Genomic DNA, 17,868 nt, shown 5'->3' with positions numbered 1-17,868 from the left:
AGGTATGATAGAAATTGTCTAAATGGGCATAAAAATAGGAATATAAATTTATAAACAATATGTAAGCATCATGACAGACATAGACAAATGTATATAGAATATACAGAGAAAAAAGAAGAAAGAACCAAATCATCCCACTATAGAAAATCCACCTTGGAAATCAGAAATATAAGAAGGAGTAATATATTTGCACTGCACAAAATATAAACAATAAAATGGAAATTTTGAATCTCTATTCATATGTACTTTAAAATTAATAGATTTGAATCCCTAATATAAGGTATACATTAGCAGAATGGATGAACTATTATCCAACTGCATACTTTATAAGGGATTTACTTTACCAATAAAGATATACAAACATAAAGGATGAAAATTGAAGCTGAAAATAGTACACATAAGAAAGCTGAGGAAGATATGTCAACATCTGATGAATGTAACATTTTTTTCTAACACGAATATAGAATCTTTATTAGTTTTCTTTAAACAATTGCTGGAACCAGAATCAAAGATAAATAGAAGGCACAGTTTTGCTTGGTTTTGTTATCAGATTTTGGCAAGTTTATTTTCTTGTGGAGATATTTTTGTCCCCCTTTTTTTCTTTCTTTTTTTTTTTAACAAATACAAATAAAGCATGAAAAGCTTTACCTTAAAACAACAACAACAAAAACCTCACAAAACCTAACTATTCAAAACAAAAGTCCTTAGCTGTGTTCTAGACCTTGACAAGGTACATAAATTTAAAATCCAATTGTATAAATGGAAGTTTAGAACTATTTGCTAATCACATGTAAAAAGAACAAAGTTCTGGAAACAGCTTTTATTCAGTTATCCACACTAGCATGGACTCAACAGCAGTTGTCAAAAGAAAATTTTGCCACACCAGAAGGGAGTCCTGACATGTGACAAATAATATGGATTTTCTTTTTATTTCTTATAAAATGTTTATCAAATCCTGTGTCTCCCAGTAAATGAAACATCCATTGTTAGTGAGAAATGAGACATATTCCTTTGGGGAATGACTGTTAAACTCCAGTCTGTATTGTGAGCAGGGAGGTCAGTCTTCCCTCTTCTTTAAGTATCTGTTTCTTCTAAAATATCATTCAAGAAAACAGGAAGTGAAGGGCTAATAGGTCAGGGTAGTAAAGGAGTGGGATGGTGGGACAAACAGCATGAACACAGATGAAATTAAAATTGTTCAAACTCAAACATTTTATAGTAGACTACTTTGAGACAACAAAGCCTGCTTGAAGGGATACAATATTCTGCAGGAGATGGGGCTGTGTGCTTTGTGGAGATCAAGACCAAGTAGTTCACTGCCTTGGAATTGCAATCCTCCTACCCATGACAAAACTTGGTTTCTGCACCATGTCTCTGTGGTGAGGGCCTCTCATTTAGCTGCTCAGTTAGGTCTGCTTTGAGCCTCTGGGTCCATGAAGGTGGTTATTCCTGAGACGGTCTTTCCTGGCAATAGGAGTCTTCTCTTCCACATCTCAGAACATGATGGCCTATTGTTAAGGACCTGAACAGGCTCAGAATTATCAGACAGAACAAAACTGAAGTTGGGTAATTTCTCACCACTGTTAATGTGTAGTTACACCACATTCCCATAATTGTGGAAAAATTATATCAGTTGGCAACCTCATGTGGCAGGTTCCTGATGAAGAGCTGGTGACTGTCACAGTGCCTTACCATTCACTGAGATTCCACTTCACCTGTTTCACTAGTCTCACAGATTGGCAGAGTCCCCCAATAAGGAGGGATATTAATCCATTCCTCTTAACCTTTCTTAACTCTCTGAGGCTTTTGTGGTGGAAATTAAGATTCAGGTTTAGATTCTGTATGGGCTGTGAAGGTGGTACTTTGACCACATGAGATGGTGTCTCCATCCCTCTGAAAGGAAGAGTCTTACTGTCATGGTTGTTCAAGAAAATGTCCTACAAGTTCTCCTATATTGGGGTGAAGTCCACTGGGACTAGGACTATGCTTTTCTGCACATCCTTAGAAGCAACTTCCCCTACTGCAGGCTCAGGATGTTGGACACAGTTTCCTAGTCCAGCTCCATCTCTTGTTCTGGCTCTAGTTCCACAAGAGAGTTTTCCAAATGCTCCACTAAATCATTGCTGACAGTCTAATCATAGAAAGTTCCTGAATCATCATGTATGACCTCGGGTGTCTGCTGTCTTTTTTCAGGTTCTTCTATTTCTTCTTCAGATTCCTCCTTAGCCTCGGTGACAAAGCACCTAAGACCTCACCTTGGTATCTGAAGATGTCATTGTGAACATAGAATTCGCTGGCAACAGAGCCCTCAGGACTGAGAACAAAGGCCTGCATAAACCTCTGCAGAACCTGATTGTTGTGGGACAATCACTCAGGCTACCATCCCATCTTTCAGAGTCATGTGAGTGTTGAAGGAGCTGTGGGTTGCGTTCCTGCCACCCAGCTCCCGGATGCCTGGCTAGCTTATGCCCCAAAATAACAACACACAAACTGTATTCATATAAACACTGCTTGGCCCATTTCTATTAATGTGTGTAGCACCACGAGGTGGTGACTTACCAGGGAGATTCTAGCCTAAGTCTATCTTGGGTTGGAGCTTCATCACATCTGCCCTGGAGAGCAGAGGCATGGCTTCTGAGCTCACTTCCCTTCTTCCCAGCATTCTGTTCTGTTTACTCCACCCACGTAAGGGCTGGCCTATCAAATGGGCCAAGGCAGTTTCTTTATTAACCAATGACCTTCCTCCATCATGTGAGAGTTCACTTAGTGAACCTTTGTTTGGCAGTTGGTGTAATTCTGTAACATCACTTTTTGTGGAGTTACATCTCTCCTCAGACTGTGTCTGCTGGGTTCCCTTTGGAATCCAGGCCCTTGTGGGCATAGAAATAATTCTTTCCATAAAACTTATCCAGCATGCCCTGGACCTGGTTCAGCAGGGTGGAGTACTGTCTCACAAACCCACACCAAAGCAGCAGGAGACTGTGCTTCTCCATAATCATCCCTTTGTTTGAATCAACCTTGTTCAGCCCTCATCAGAGCAGCTTCTTCCTGAAGTAGTTTGGAACAAATACAGAGATCCACTACTGAGAGACCTTGGAACAGTCAGTCCTAAGTGGCCTGTCTCCATTAAATCACTCCCCTAGGCATCAGGAAAGCCTGGAGGGTTGAGCAGCAGGTTGGGGCTAGTGCTCAGGAGGAAGTGGTAGCATCTCTCGTGGGAATGTAACTTTATGTGGAGAACTGGTATAAGAACAAAAGCAGATATGTTGAAAAAGTATCAGCTCATCAAAAATTAATAACAATTAGCCAGATGTGATGATCCCCACCTTTAATCCCAGCACTCAAGATGTGAGTTTGAGGCCATCAAAGTGAGTTATATGACAGCCAGGGTTGTTGTGCATCGAAACCCTCAGTTGAAAAATCTAAATAAAATAAATACAATAAAATAATGATAAACTTTGTAAACTAAACTGTGGACCTAACAGGACACCAAGTAAATGCTGACAAAATGGATGGGATAAATAGGAAGATCTCCAATAATACTTGAGAAAGTCAACATTTACATTTAATAATGTAAGTAAAGCCAAATGGATATTTAGGTAGGAAACGGATAAGTTAAAAGAAAACTATATATCAAGTGAACCTACAATTTATTTACAGAACACTCTTTTTATGAACAGCAAAAGCAATATTTTCTCAAACATGAAAGATACTTTATGACCAACCTAATGTTAGGTCATAGAACTAAATTTTAAAATATTGCCAGCCTATATAATTTACAAATTGGAATGGCACTATAGAATGATAGAAAAAAAAACTGGAAGAACACAAAAGAATAGAAAATAAATAATACATCCTTATAATTAATGAGTCAAAATAAGTGAAATATATGTATATACATTAGATACCTTATGTCATATGCAAATGAAAGTATAATTTACCAAAAATTATGATGTTACAAAAGCACCACAATAAAAATATTTATAATTTTACTTGCTTATATCAAATAGGAAGCAGGCAGGGAAAAATAAATGATGCAACAAATGAGAATTATTTCAAGTAAAAGCAGGACCTCACAATTTAAGGGATAATAAAAATAACAGAGTTGAAATCTGTGTAAATTAGAGTACAAGTAACTAAAACAGATATCAAGTGTAATGGCATTGTCTTGTCATCCCAGCATTTGAGAAGCTGAGGACAGCGGAGGATCAACAGGTTCAAATGTTCAAGTTTGTTTCCTGCTACTTAGCAAATCTGAGGCCATCTTGGGTGACATGAGATTGAGACTCAAAATATATAAATAATTCAAATAATTAGTTTAGGTATGTAGAAAATAATGAATAAAAATTGTTTCTTTAAAATTGGGATGAAAAGGGGAACTTGGATAATTAAGAAAAACAGAAGAAAACCTAAATTAATAAAATCAGAAATGACCATTGTACATTACAACATATTTTTAAAGTATTATATTATAAGAAAGTACCATGAACAGTTGTTTGTCGACAAATTTGATGCCACAAGTAAAAATAAATTGCTAAACCTGAAAAACCAAACAAAGAGAATTATAAATACATATAAATTTGAATACAGCTAGAATAAAGGGGTTGAATTAATTTTCAAACACTTTCAATAAAATGAAAAGCTTTGAAAGAGATAACTTTAGTATTGATTTCCCAAAATATATTTTTTTAAAATATCCATGCTCTGCTGTAATATATATTGTATTACTAGATTTTCATATGTTGCTTTAGCTCACTGGAAAGCCAGCTCTAGAACCAAGATTAACCAGCTTTTCCTTATTTTCAAGCCAGACTTTCCATTTTAAAGCCAAGCTATTGTTTCAAAGTGTCCCCCAAGGCCTTTTGGACAGTGAGGACTGGGCCTCCAAGGTCTGTAATAGGGAATTGGAAAAACAGCAAAACAGCTCAAGATTAAGAACATTGTGCTTTCAAAATAAATTAAAAAGCAAATCACTTTCTGAAGGATGTTAGCACTGTTTACCTAATGAATAAAAAGTGTCCATATCAAGGCTGTTTGTGCCTAGTCTTATTGTATCCTGTTATGTTGTGTTCAGTTGATATATATATGAAATGCAGGAGCAGTATAGATTGGGAGAGGGAAGTTGGTGAGAACTGGAGGAGATGAGGGAGGGGAAGCTGAAGTAGGGATGTAATATGTGAGAGGAATAAATTTAAAAAGTAAAATAAGAGAGTGGATGGAAAGGGAGAGTATTGAAAGATTGTTGGAAACGGGGGGGGGGTGAATTTCTGGGAAAGGTAGCAACCTAATGCAAAGGAAACTCCCAGGAATCTACAAGGATGACCCCAGCTAAGACCCCTAGCAATAGTGAATATATAACCTGAATTGGGCATCTACTGTGACCAGAATGATGCCTGCCCCAATTGTCATCAGAGAGTCTTCATCCAGTATCTGATGAAAACAGATGCAGAGACCCATAACCAAACATTAGGCCAAGCTCAGGCAATCCTGCTGAAGAGAGGGATGAAGGATTGGAGAAGCAAGAAGGGTCAAGTACATCACAAGAAAGCCCATAGAAACAACTAACCTGGCTCATAGAAACTCACAGAATCTGAACGAATCACCAGGGAGCCTACATGGGTTCAACCTAGGCCCTATACATATATGTAACAGTTGTATAGTTTGGTCTGATTATGGAAATCCTAACAGTGGGAACAGGAACGGTCCCTAATGCTTTGACTGGTTCTTGGGAATCTATTCCTCATATTGGGTGGCCTTGCTTATTCAGATACAAGGGGTGGTGCTTAGACTTACAGAAACTTGATATGCCATGCTTTCCTGATACCCATGGGAAGCCTTCCCCCTAGGGAGGGGAAACTGCAATCAGGACATAAAATAAATTAATTAATTTAATTAAATTAAAAGCAAAATAAAATAAAGTGTCCCTAATGGGGAAGAGAAGCTAATCTTTCAGCCATGGGAAGCTGTTTTCATGGAGAGAAAGATCCAGTTGACTACTTCAGCATCCAATGTTGCTTTCTGGTGCATATGATTTGACTGTTACTACTTATTTGCTGATATTTCAGTGTGGGTTCCAAGATCTACAAAACAACTTCATTTTTGTTCTGAAGGAGGGACTCTTCAAAAGCATAAATGGAAGCCGGGCGGTGGTGGCGCACGCCTTTAAGCCCAGCACTCGGGAGGCAGAGGCAGGCGGATCTCTGTGAGTTCGAGACCAGCCTGGTCTACAAGAGCTAGTTCCAGGACAGGCTCCAAAGCCACAGAGAAACCCTGTCTCGAAAAACCAAAAAAAAAAAAAAAAGCATAAATGGAGTCACATGGAATGGTAAAGGAGTGATGAGGCCCACCTTAAAAACCCAGTCCTCTGCTTCTTACCCTTAAACAAAAGAAGTAAATGCCTTTTGTATCTCACACTGAGATTACATGGTTAAAATGTAAAGATTTTGGCTCTCTTTGTATTCTCTGTTCTGCATTTTCTTGTTTACAAAGAATGTTCACTGCTCAAGGTCACTGATAGTTCAGTAGATCCTGGCTAAAATGTAAAACTTTAACTCCCAAACTCTGAAAGACCATAGTAAGAAAAAGTTGTAAGATTATAAGCAGTGAGGAGGCTGGCCTGAGGCTTAAAATAATGAAAAGTTAGCTTGGCAGTTTAATAATATATTTATAGGTAATCTTAATTTTTTTATCTTATGCCAAGGATATAATTTTGTTTCAAATATTGTCTAAGGAAATAAAATAAACAGAAAAGAGTAAATAAACTTGAAAATAATATTAAAAGGTTAAGAGGACAAATTTTTAGTCAAAAGAGTTAAAAGAAAATGTTTTTGAAAAGATGTATTTTATAGAACAATAGCAAAAATACCTTATAGCTAAATCACCTCACAATGTCTGAGGAAGATATACAAGGATACTTAAGGATGAGTTTTAGAGGTGGTATATGTTTGATGATTAAATGTTATTAATATTCTCAAAATTTTTGATGTACTAATGTTAGCATTTGTGAGAACTAGCATGGAAAATGCAATTAAATCTAATCAATAAAATATTATGTTTTACTGACTTTGTTAGGTTTCATACATTTGATGTTACTAATTTTTAATAAAATCAGGATTTATTTAAAATTTTTTTTGGTCCAATCATTATTTAAGTATTACTAGAGATTAAAATTATAAGAATGGTAAATCTTTTCCTCTGGGAATTTAGTAACAGATCCTTAGAAGTCTATACCAATGAGGATGAGGATCCAAAAGGACTACTGATATTTTAGCCCTCCTTAGCTCAGCCAGAACATAGAGATGATGGAACTCCCCTGGTAAGTCATTTGTCTTCTTTATTAGACAGGTCATGGAGTCACTGGAGATTCAACTCTAGCCAGTACACATCCTGTGGGAAGAAGATTCAATAGATAGGGACAACTTTCCCATACTGCCTAAGGAAGTTCTGTGTACAGCAGGCCCCTCAGGCATCCCTACAGATAACATGGCTGCTAGAGGAAAAGTTAAAGGAGCCAAGGGAATTATCTTAAATCCTTAGGAGTAATCCCTAAGGAATCTCAGCTGACTTAAGTAAAAGTTTATCTGTGGTCACCTTCAGGGTCTTGAACACCCAAAAGGAATGCATAAACAAGGAAATAGCTGCCATTCATGTAGCCAACTTTAGTCAGTTTAAAAGGGACAGTTTATTAACTTGAATAAAAATCCTAACTGCTTTAACTTCTCAAAGATTAAACCCTACTTTCTGAAAAAGAACAAAAATGAAAACCAAGAAAGAGCAACTCAAACCCTAAACAATGTAAATCTTTATACGTTCTCTGCACAGCATACCCTGAATATTACCTCAGATATGTACCCCTGAGTCCCCCCACACCCTCAGTACAAAACCGTCTTTGAGCACTTTCTGTCTCCTTAACTGACAAATCTGGGTTGTTTCTTCCACAGTTGAGCAAATTATTCCTGAGATTACTCTAAAAGTCAGATCAGTGAGACTTTCCAGACAACAAAATTAGCTGTTTCTCATATCACCAAGCCTAGTGCCTTTCTTGCCATTTTAACTTTGTTTTAGTTCGTTGGTCCTTGGATTGACATTTTCTCAACTCCAGGCCCCAAACGTTGAAATAATACTGAGTAATGGTTGCCAACACTTGACCATCATTACCACCTTTTCCAACCAAGAACCTCTGGATAACCCCATGTAAGGAAGTAATGTCTTTTACCTGTCTTTTTTTAGTATGCCTCCTAGGGAAGGATATATCCAGCCCCTTCATCAAGAGTAGTCATCATCTCAAGGCTTCCAAAATTGGTCCCTAAATACTTGGAATTGGAAATACTATGATAAAAACCAAATGTGTAAGTTAAAACAAATACATAAACATTTTAGGCTGTTCAATCAACAAGGTGACTAAACTGAAGAAGGCAAATCAAAGGTCTCACTGCTGCAAAAGCACCAAACTAACCAGTAAAGGTAGGTCTCTAAGGAAAAAGCCACACCTTTACAGTTAACAAATATGTGATTGCATTTAGCTGTAAATGGATTAAATAGACTTATCCTGTGTTATAATAGATATGAAAATGACCTATCAAGACACATGGATGATTTACGTGTCTAGTGTAATATATAAATAAATGGTAAGGTATCACATGCTGCTCGAGTTAACTGTAGAGCTGACTGTAGAATGGAGTTTCCTCTCCTCAATTTCAGACTGAAATATGTTTAAGTCCCTTCCAAGGCACTTTGTCTGAGGATAAAGCTGGTTTGTAAGAGGAATAGAGAAGAATAATAAAATAGTCGAGTATAAACAAAACAATGCAAAAAATGTATTAAAGACAGTTAAAAAGTAAATACTTTCCAAGAAATGTTTCTATTTATCTCATGGTTTGAAAAAAAAAAATAGATGCTGAAAACTGGGAGGTTGAGCCACAAAAAGGAAGTTCAATTCAGAACTCCAGCATACTCTTCAGTTTCCTTAGTTTGTTCTGCTGGGTGATCGTAAAAGCAACCTACTTGATGATGTTGTCTAGAAGCTGTTCTTTTACTTGGAAGCCTAACCCCAGGGGACGTTCTGGAACATTCTGTTTCACTGCAACTGACTCTCTCTATGCAGCACCAGACAGTAATATGATGAATATATGTGTAATTTGCTTTTAAATGGTATTCTTTTATATTCAGCATTCAAATACAGAAAGCAGATGGAGGTCAAAAGGACAAGATAAGAAATGATGTGTTTGTCTACTTTCCAAAAGTGATGGCTTCTAATTAATTTTGCTTTTACATTACAGATTTCACTTGTGGCAAGCTACCAGCTTTCAAGCAAACTGGCTAACTGAGGAAAATCCAGCAATTTCTTCTTTGTGTTTTTGGCGTTATCACAAGGTACCTGATTTTAAAATAAGCAGGGAAAGGATTAAAGGTTGATTAAATCTTATTGAAAATGTGCAGTGTGAATCCTCAAGAGCCTTTTATTGTAATACAGCGCACTTTATTTCAAAATATTTTATTCTAATATACTTAAGAATAATGAATAATAGGCATTGTACATTGAGAATGGAAATAGTAATATTCCATAATACCATAGAAAATGACTATCTTTAATACATCTGATGCCTTATTACTATAAGGAAAATATAATAGATGAAAATTAATGTTCTTTAGTGTATTTGGAGAAATTTAATCTTTTTCATGTATTTATGGAATGTATCTGCAAGCTTCAATGGGAATTCAGATTGCGTGACAATATATAAATCTGTTTCACTTAAAGGCAGTCCTGAGGATATTATGTTATCTGTAGAATGAGCCCCTGAAATATCCACGATTTTTATGTGGTATTTATAAGAGTATCTGTTTTCTACAGTACAAGAGAAAATTAAATATTTTTTTCCCATTGTCAACCTTTACTTTCCAGAATCAGATTTTATTTATTATTGTTCAATTGTTCTTGGATTATGAAAGTTACAGTTTATGTCTCTAAGAAATAGTCACTGAGATGTAGGTGATTTATTGGGAAGTGCTCTGGGAACTATCATCCATGATTGAGTAGTAGGAAAGAAGACTGAAAAGTGGAAAGATTTGGACTGTCAAAAATTCTCAACAGAGGATGTCCTCCATCTAACTAGGCATTCCTTCAGTGTAATATACTTAACAGGCATACGAATGGAGAGCAGGTTCTTCATTTTTTGTGATAATTTTATCAACCAGATATTAAGTGCTAGAGGTACTCAAAAAATTCATGTAACTTTGGTTAACTTGATTCATAAAATTGTCTACACTCCTTCAAAAAAGAGTAATATGCTTGTGGTCATTTAACAACATTCATATTTGCATAGTTAATGAATATTGTGGGATAATAGTTTAAGGCCATGATTATAACAATTTAAAAACAGAATCAGTGAATGTTTTAGAGTTTGAGGGAAACCAAAATAACAGGACAGGCAAGTTGTAAATGTTAGTAAGTGGTGGGAAGAATGAGATAGATAAAAGGAAGAGAAATGAATAAATTTAGTTCCAAGAAGACAAGCAGGCTCAATGATAGGCTTCAATCATCTCTATTGTGAAGAGTATAAATCCTTTAGTGAAAAGACTGAGTATGTTTAAGAATGTGTAGGATTCTGACATGTCTCTGAAGAAGAGAGAGAAAGAAGGGAGGATTAGGAAAATTAGAAATCAGAAAAGCAAGCAAGCAGAGCAGTGAAGTGCTGTAAGCATCCACTCATTAAGAGCGTGATATTCCTCCCATATTATTAACCTGTTTTTTTGAGGTGATGTCTGAACAGCTGACTGACAAGCTTGTCTGGATTAATTCTTAAGAGAGAGGAAAAGTATCTTTTTAATTTTATATTTTGGGCAGTTTATAATATCATGTTTCTACCGGTGTCAGATGGAGAACTCCTATTTTATTACTTTAACCAGCAGTAAGCAACCTTCTCCATTAGCCCCCCCCAAATCCTGATATCTCTCTTTCCTCCCTTCTTATGGCATACTAAATCTTGAGGAGCAAGAGAAAGAGAAAAAGGTATTCAAAAGGCAAGTAGACCAACACAACCTTATGATCATTCACATATGGACTGCCTAGGTGTAGCCTTCTTTGGAAGGAAAAAAAAGGATATTATCTCATTGACATGATAGCAAAAGAAAAATAAGAAAATAGTGCTTATGACTGAATAAGCTTGAGTGAGTAGTTAAGAGAAATCTCTCCTACAAGATATCATCTAACCTTAAATTTAATGACAGGGCAGTTCATATAACAATAAGAAGATAGATAAATTCAAGAATATTAAACAGTTGAAGTAATAAGACCCAGAGGCAGGAATGACCTCGGTAACAGAAATAAATAAAAGGAAAAAAAAAAACAAATACAGATAAGCAAGGAAACATTCTGAAAATCAAGGCAAAGACATATTGTATACAGTTTTATGAGAGTCAGCGTAAGTTTTTCTGGATTTAATACTAAAGCTTATATATCCATGGTAATCTTTAAGTATAGTGTAATAAATATGCTAATAGAGGTATCTGGGAAATAATTAAAAATAAAACAGTATTGGAGTTGAGGGTATGCTAAATTAATGTTAATTTTGAAAATATGAGAAAGAGTTAAGTCAATACTTTAGCCAACATGTGGAAAAGGGAATTTTCTTCATAACATTTCTCATGAAATATAGCTACTGTGTCTCTTATCTGTCACTTTCCATTATGAATATAATGCCCAGAAAACAGAAACACTGTTTTCTCAATGGTTTCACAAAAGACATGGGTATTTTCCTCAGAAATACTATTCTCTTAATAAATGTTTGGAAAATGAATACATTAATAATTGCCATTAACCTTCTGTCTCATTAGGCTATATATTTATCAGAACTATAGAATGCACCTTTAATTGAAATTCTTTATCTACCCAAAGATATGAACATGTATGTGTGTGAATTAAAGAGGCAAGATAAGGAACTCCTAGAACTGGATTTACACTTAGCTGTGATCTGCTATATGATATTACGCTCCAGTCCTCTGAAAGAGCATTGATGTTTCTACCTCCTGAGAAAACTCCCAAACCACTTCTTAATATCATTATTTAATTATGTTATTTACTACAAAACAACTATATTGTCTCTTTATTAAAGAGTTTTTGGGGTTTGTACAAGGAAGGGATACACAGTGAAAGTGATAAATGTATAGAAACAAAATTCAATCAAATGGTTCCAAGACGCTAGACTAGAAAAGAGTATAAATGTAATTGAGATTGAGATATTTTGGAGAAAAATCTCCAGTTTAAAAATTTATTATTTTTAATATATAAAACTTCCATTAGTTAGCTAGGCATTGGTGGCTCACATCTTCAATTCCAGCACTCAGGAAGCAGAGGCAGGCAGATCTCTGTGAGTTTGAGGCCAGCCTGGTCTACAAGTGATAGTTCCAGGACAGGCTCGAAAGCCACAGAAAAACACTTTCTCGAAAAACCAAAAAAAAAAAAAAAAAAAAAAATTTCTATTAGTTTTTCCTAAGAAAAATAAATATATAAGCATCCTATACCTTTGTTTTAAATGTTGTTTTCACTTGTCCCTCTTCCAAAGAACAAACTAGCGTTTCTTGGAGAAAAGAATGTAAGAGAGGAGGACAGGAAAAATATAAGATGAAACAGAAAGAAATATTGTGCCAGAAAAGAATTTATTTTTAATGTAAAAGTGATGGCTCAATAGGTATAGACTCTATTCCAAACAGACTGTCATGGGAGAGACATGGGAAAATATGAGTACTCAAATCAATAATAATAGATAGATGATGTGGGAGTCCCCTCTGTGTGATGTGATTACCATTAATGAATAAGGAAACTGCTTTAGCCTGTTGATAGGGCAGAGCTTAGGTAGGCAGGGAAGACAGAACTGAATGCTAGGAGAAAGAAGGACAGAATGAGAGAGATGCCATGGATCCACTAGAGACAGATGCTGGGAATTTTACCCAGTAAGCCACTGCCACATGGTGATACACAGATTAAGAGAAATGGGTTAAATTACTATAAGAGTGTAGTAGAAGGAGCTGGGCTCCTTGTTTGTCCCAGCTGCCTGGCTAGCTTATACCCGAAATAACCACACAGAAATTGTATTAATTAAATCACTGCCTGGGCCCATTATTTCTAGCCTCTTCTTGGCTAACTCTCACATATTAGTTTAACCCATCTCCATTAATGTGTATCGCCACTTGACTGTGGCTTACTGCATGAGTCTAACCAGCATCTGTCTTGGGCAGGAGAACCATGGCGTCTGCCACTATGCCCTTCTTCCCAGAATTTTGTTCAGTCTTCCCCACCTACCTGAGATCTGCCCTATCAACTTGGCCAAGGCAGTTTCTTTAATAACCAATGAAAGCAACACAAATACAGAACGACCTCCTACACTGTAAGAGTTAGCCAATAAGAAACTAGAGCTAATGGGCCAAGCAGTGATTTAATTAATACAGTTTCTGTATGCTTATTTCAGGGCTAAGCTAGCTGGGCAGCCAGGATGAACAAATAACCCCTCCCTGCTACAGATAGGTAAACTAATGTATTAAATAGATTAAATATTAAATCTGTGATCCATGGCAACATCACATATTAGTTTTATCATGGCGACAATGCTAACATAGCCAAGTCAAAGAAGGGTTTATTTTTGGGTTTGGTTTCAAGATAAACTATGGCAGTGAAACCATGGCTTCAGGAACTTAAATTTTAGTTAAGTAGCAGAGAGAGATGATGAACACTTCTTGTCAGCTCCTTTTCTTCTTTTAGCTTAGCCTTGGAACCCAGCCCATGGAAATATTCTGCCATTTTTATGAATGGGGATTCTTCTGATGTCAAAAATCTGACCTAAAAAATATTTCTCAGATATCCCTGAAGATATTTGATTATAACTTCTTTCATATGGGCAAATGTAGATTAGCTATTGCACATAGAGAATTAATGTATAAGACAAGAAGGAAAGGAGGAAAGGAGGGGTGAAAGGAGAAAGAAAGAGAAAGGAAGAAGAAAATGGTGTGCACAACTGAATGATAACAAATAATTTTAGAAGAAAGGTGAATTGCAAATTTACCAGATATCAGTAAGAGTAATAATGTAGGCACAAAATTTAGTGTGTACTCAAACTATTGGGTGAATGCATAATTAAAACAAGAGTATGTGCAATATAATAATATTATTATAAAATATCTGTTAAACATGCCATGAATGTCACTGTCACTTGAATCATATTATCAGCATTAGCATCACAAGGTGAATAATAAATGGAAAATTCTGTTTCCTTAATACTATGTTCTAAAATATTGATAACACTGTCACTTCTATCATATTAGTTCCAAAAATTGTTTGACATAAATCTCACCAGAGAGAAACATGGGGACAAATAAAACCAGCCTGGTTAGTCACATAAATTTCCAAGTTCAAAATATTTAAGCTCAAGGAAGATAAATAAAGATTGAGAAAATGCTATAGCTTGATGCATATTTTTAAAAATTTGTATGTATTCCTGAATTAGAGAACTCTAGAGAAATAGAACTTGCAGAATGAATATGTATTATCTAATAGAATATATTAGATTATCTACATTACTTACGCTGTGTTGACTAAAAATGGCTTCCTTTGGACTAGAAGCAATGAGAGTCTAGTAGTTTCTCAGTCTACAAGACTATATATTTCAGGAGTTCCAATTTGACAATAAAGACAGACCTAAAGGATTCTTGGAAAAAGTTATATGTTCACTGCATGATAGAAGGTAAAGAAACTCAGCACCTGTGGCAGCAAGGTTGTTCAGGAGTACCAAAATCTTAAATAAATGGTCCATCAAGAAGCAAACGTGATAAAGCAGGCAGCAATACTTTTGCTTTAGAGATTTTTACATATGAGCCATTGCCAGAGAGCGCTATCTAATTTGTCAGATGATCTTTCCCTCTCAGTTACTTTTTCCTGGAAATATTCTCACAGACCCACCCAAAGGAATGACTCATAGTTTATTTCACATTTAAATAAGTTCACAAACAGTAATAATAATCAAGGTTCAATATCCATTGGTGTCATCCTTAAAAAGCTCATGCTTAGGTAATCATGTGGATGAGACTTCATGTGTGTAGGTTCTGATGTTATTTAGAAACACAATTTCACAGGAAATTCCATGATCCCCTGCCTTTTACAAACTTTCTGCTGCCTTTTCTCCAATGTTCACTGAACCTTAAGAACGGAAGCTGTTTTGTAGATGTATCCATTGGAACTAGGCTTCGTAACTCTGCATTTTTATTGGTTTTAGTTTTCTGTAGTGGTCTCTGTTGTAAAGAGAAGTTTCCTTGATACAGTGCAGACTACAGTTATCTGGACAAATGTTTATAGATTGTTGGTTGGGATTATGCCGGTTTAGTAAATTAGTGTTTGCCTTCTTGATTTTGTTAAGACTTTTGATCAAATATTCTTTTTAACTGCTAACTAGTTTTATTTCTCCATCATACTTAAATATGGTTGATTATTTGCATTCTTCATATAAATGTTCAGCTGAACAAAATTTCCATACTATACCCAATGGTTATATTTTTTAAAATTATAGTGTATTTAACTTTGTCACTTCTACACACATGCAAAAGAACCCAGTGATAACCAGTATTTTTGGTGACCATTTAGCTGTTTTTCGAACCCCTTTCCTAACAATTTTAGTGGCCTGATAAATCATACAAACATAAGGAAGATACAAGTTAGTTTATAAAAAAAATGAAGAAGAACAAGAATGAACTTTTAGAGCTTAATGCTGCTGTATTAGGTGTACTAAAAATCCAATGGACATATTTAAAGATAAAAAGATTAAATACCCCTTAAAATTGAACAACAATGACATTCTCTGGGGAGCCAATGTTGGCCTTCTAAGAATAAAACTACAGGTGACCCCCACAAACACACACAGAAGGATCTTTAGTGGGTTCTGGAGATTAAATGACAAATATTTTAAATGTAAAGCAATTTCCATGCCTGGACAATCCTTATTTTTATATGAATATTTCTGTAGCATTTCTTTTAAAAATATTTCTTTAATTGTTTAATTTATAACATTATTACATAATTTTGTCTTTCCATTTCTTCCCTCCAAACCTTCCTATGTATTGTCCCTTTTTCTCTTTCAAATTCCTGGCCTCCTTTTTTCATTTATTGTTACATATGTATAAGAGTATGTATAACTATATATTACTAGGTACATAAGAACAACCTGCTCAGTCTGTGTATTGTCACGTGTACGTATGTTTTTAGGATTGAACATTTTTAAATGGAAAACCAACTAGGGCATTTTTCATAGGCAAAAACTATTTCTCCTAATTTCAGCATTCTATGTTTTCTGTATTTCTTTGTGTAGATTGAACCTCATACGCTTTCCTCCCTCCACTTTAGCATGTCTACTATTTTGTTCTTTTTAGCACATGTATGCTGGTGAGACTTAATGGGTGTAACTTATGTCAAGAAACAATCTCATGGGAAACTGTAGTGGCATTTCATTTGTATTCTAATAAATAATGCTTGCCTGAAGATCAGAAAAGTAAAACAGTTACACTGGTCAGCCTTACAGACAAGGCAGTTGTGGCACACATTTTTAATCTAAGCCACAATGACGCACACCTTTAATCCCAGTAGCCACACTAGTTTGCCAGGTGGTTGTGGTACACACCTTTAATCTCAGAATTGGAGAAGATTATAAATGGGAGGAGACGGCTCTCAGTCTCAGTCTCATTCTAAGGTTTCTTGGGGGCAGAATCACGATTTTTGCACTGAGGTCAAGTTAAGAACCAGTGGCTGGCTGCTTTGCTTTTCTGGTCTTCAGGTTGAACCCCAATATCTGTCTCTGAGTTTTTATTAATCGTGCTTCAGCAAACTCTCTGGTTCTTTAGTTTTTACAATCTTTCTGCTCCCTCTTCTGCAATGTTCCTTGTGCCCTAGATGCAGGAGTTCTGTAGTAGATTTACTATGTGTGTCTAGGCTTCATAACTCTGTGTTTTAATTGGTTGTAGTTTTCTGTAATGTTCTCCATCTGTTGCGAAGAGAAGTTTTGTTTTCTTTTCTTTTTAAAGAGGTTCGCTTGATGAGAAATGAAGAATACAGTTACCTGTGGGTATCAACATATTTAGAGTACAATTGGGGGGAGGGTATGCTGGCTTATTAAAGTGGTGGTTGTAAGTTCTACTCCAAGATCAATGAATTCACTAACTCTGAGTAGTTTGTTAGGTTTTCAGTACCAGAGATGATTTCCCTTTTGTTAAGTGGATATACAATCTAATTATAGAGCAGGTGGTTACAACCAAGTTATTTATACAAACTTTTAATGTTTTCTTCAATTGTTGTGCCATGCTGATCATTGTTGTGGTTCATAGTCATCATACTTATAAAGATGGACTGTCAGGTTTTCGCCTACATAGACACCCAAACCAAGACATAAATCATTTTATAAGTTAATGAGAGGGGGGCTCTAATTACTAACAATGAAAGATGCAGAAGAAGGAATATAAAATAACAGTAGGGATGCCTAAAATGGTCAAAAGGAATTGTCATATTAACTATCAACTTTAAAAAAGAATTATAACACAAGTAAGTCTATGTATAAATATACATACATAGTTTTACTGAAACTCTATCATTTGGACTATCAATTTTCCCTCCAAAATCCAAATATCATCTAGCAAAACCCCAACGCTAGTCATGAGAAGCTCTCTTTTGAGTTCAAAGCTGTCCAAGAGACTTCCAAAATATTACAGTTTATTGATATTGTCCTTGGCTTCCTCAGATGTAGAAGATAAGCTCTAGTTTATGAAGACACCATTTACTTCAGGAAAAGGGCCAAGAGGCCCCTGAGCTAGCACTAATCTGAAAGCCTCCTCCATGAGGAA

The 17,868-nt window shown here is 35.7% G+C and overlaps 1 pseudogene; it reads right to left on the bottom strand.

Moving 5' to 3' along the window:
- Window positions 1–1,493: 1,493 nt before the first annotated feature.
- On the bottom strand, window positions 1,494–2,999 carry LOC130868134 (ras GTPase-activating protein-binding protein 1-like; annotated as a pseudogene).
- Window positions 3,000–17,868: the final 14,869 nt, after the last annotated feature.

Source organism: Chionomys nivalis, chromosome X (genome assembly GCF_950005125.1).
Source record: "Chionomys nivalis chromosome X, mChiNiv1.1, whole genome shotgun sequence".
Lineage (NCBI taxonomy): Eukaryota > Metazoa > Chordata > Mammalia > Rodentia > Cricetidae > Chionomys > Chionomys nivalis.
This window is presented reverse-complemented; position numbering and strand designations above follow the sequence as displayed.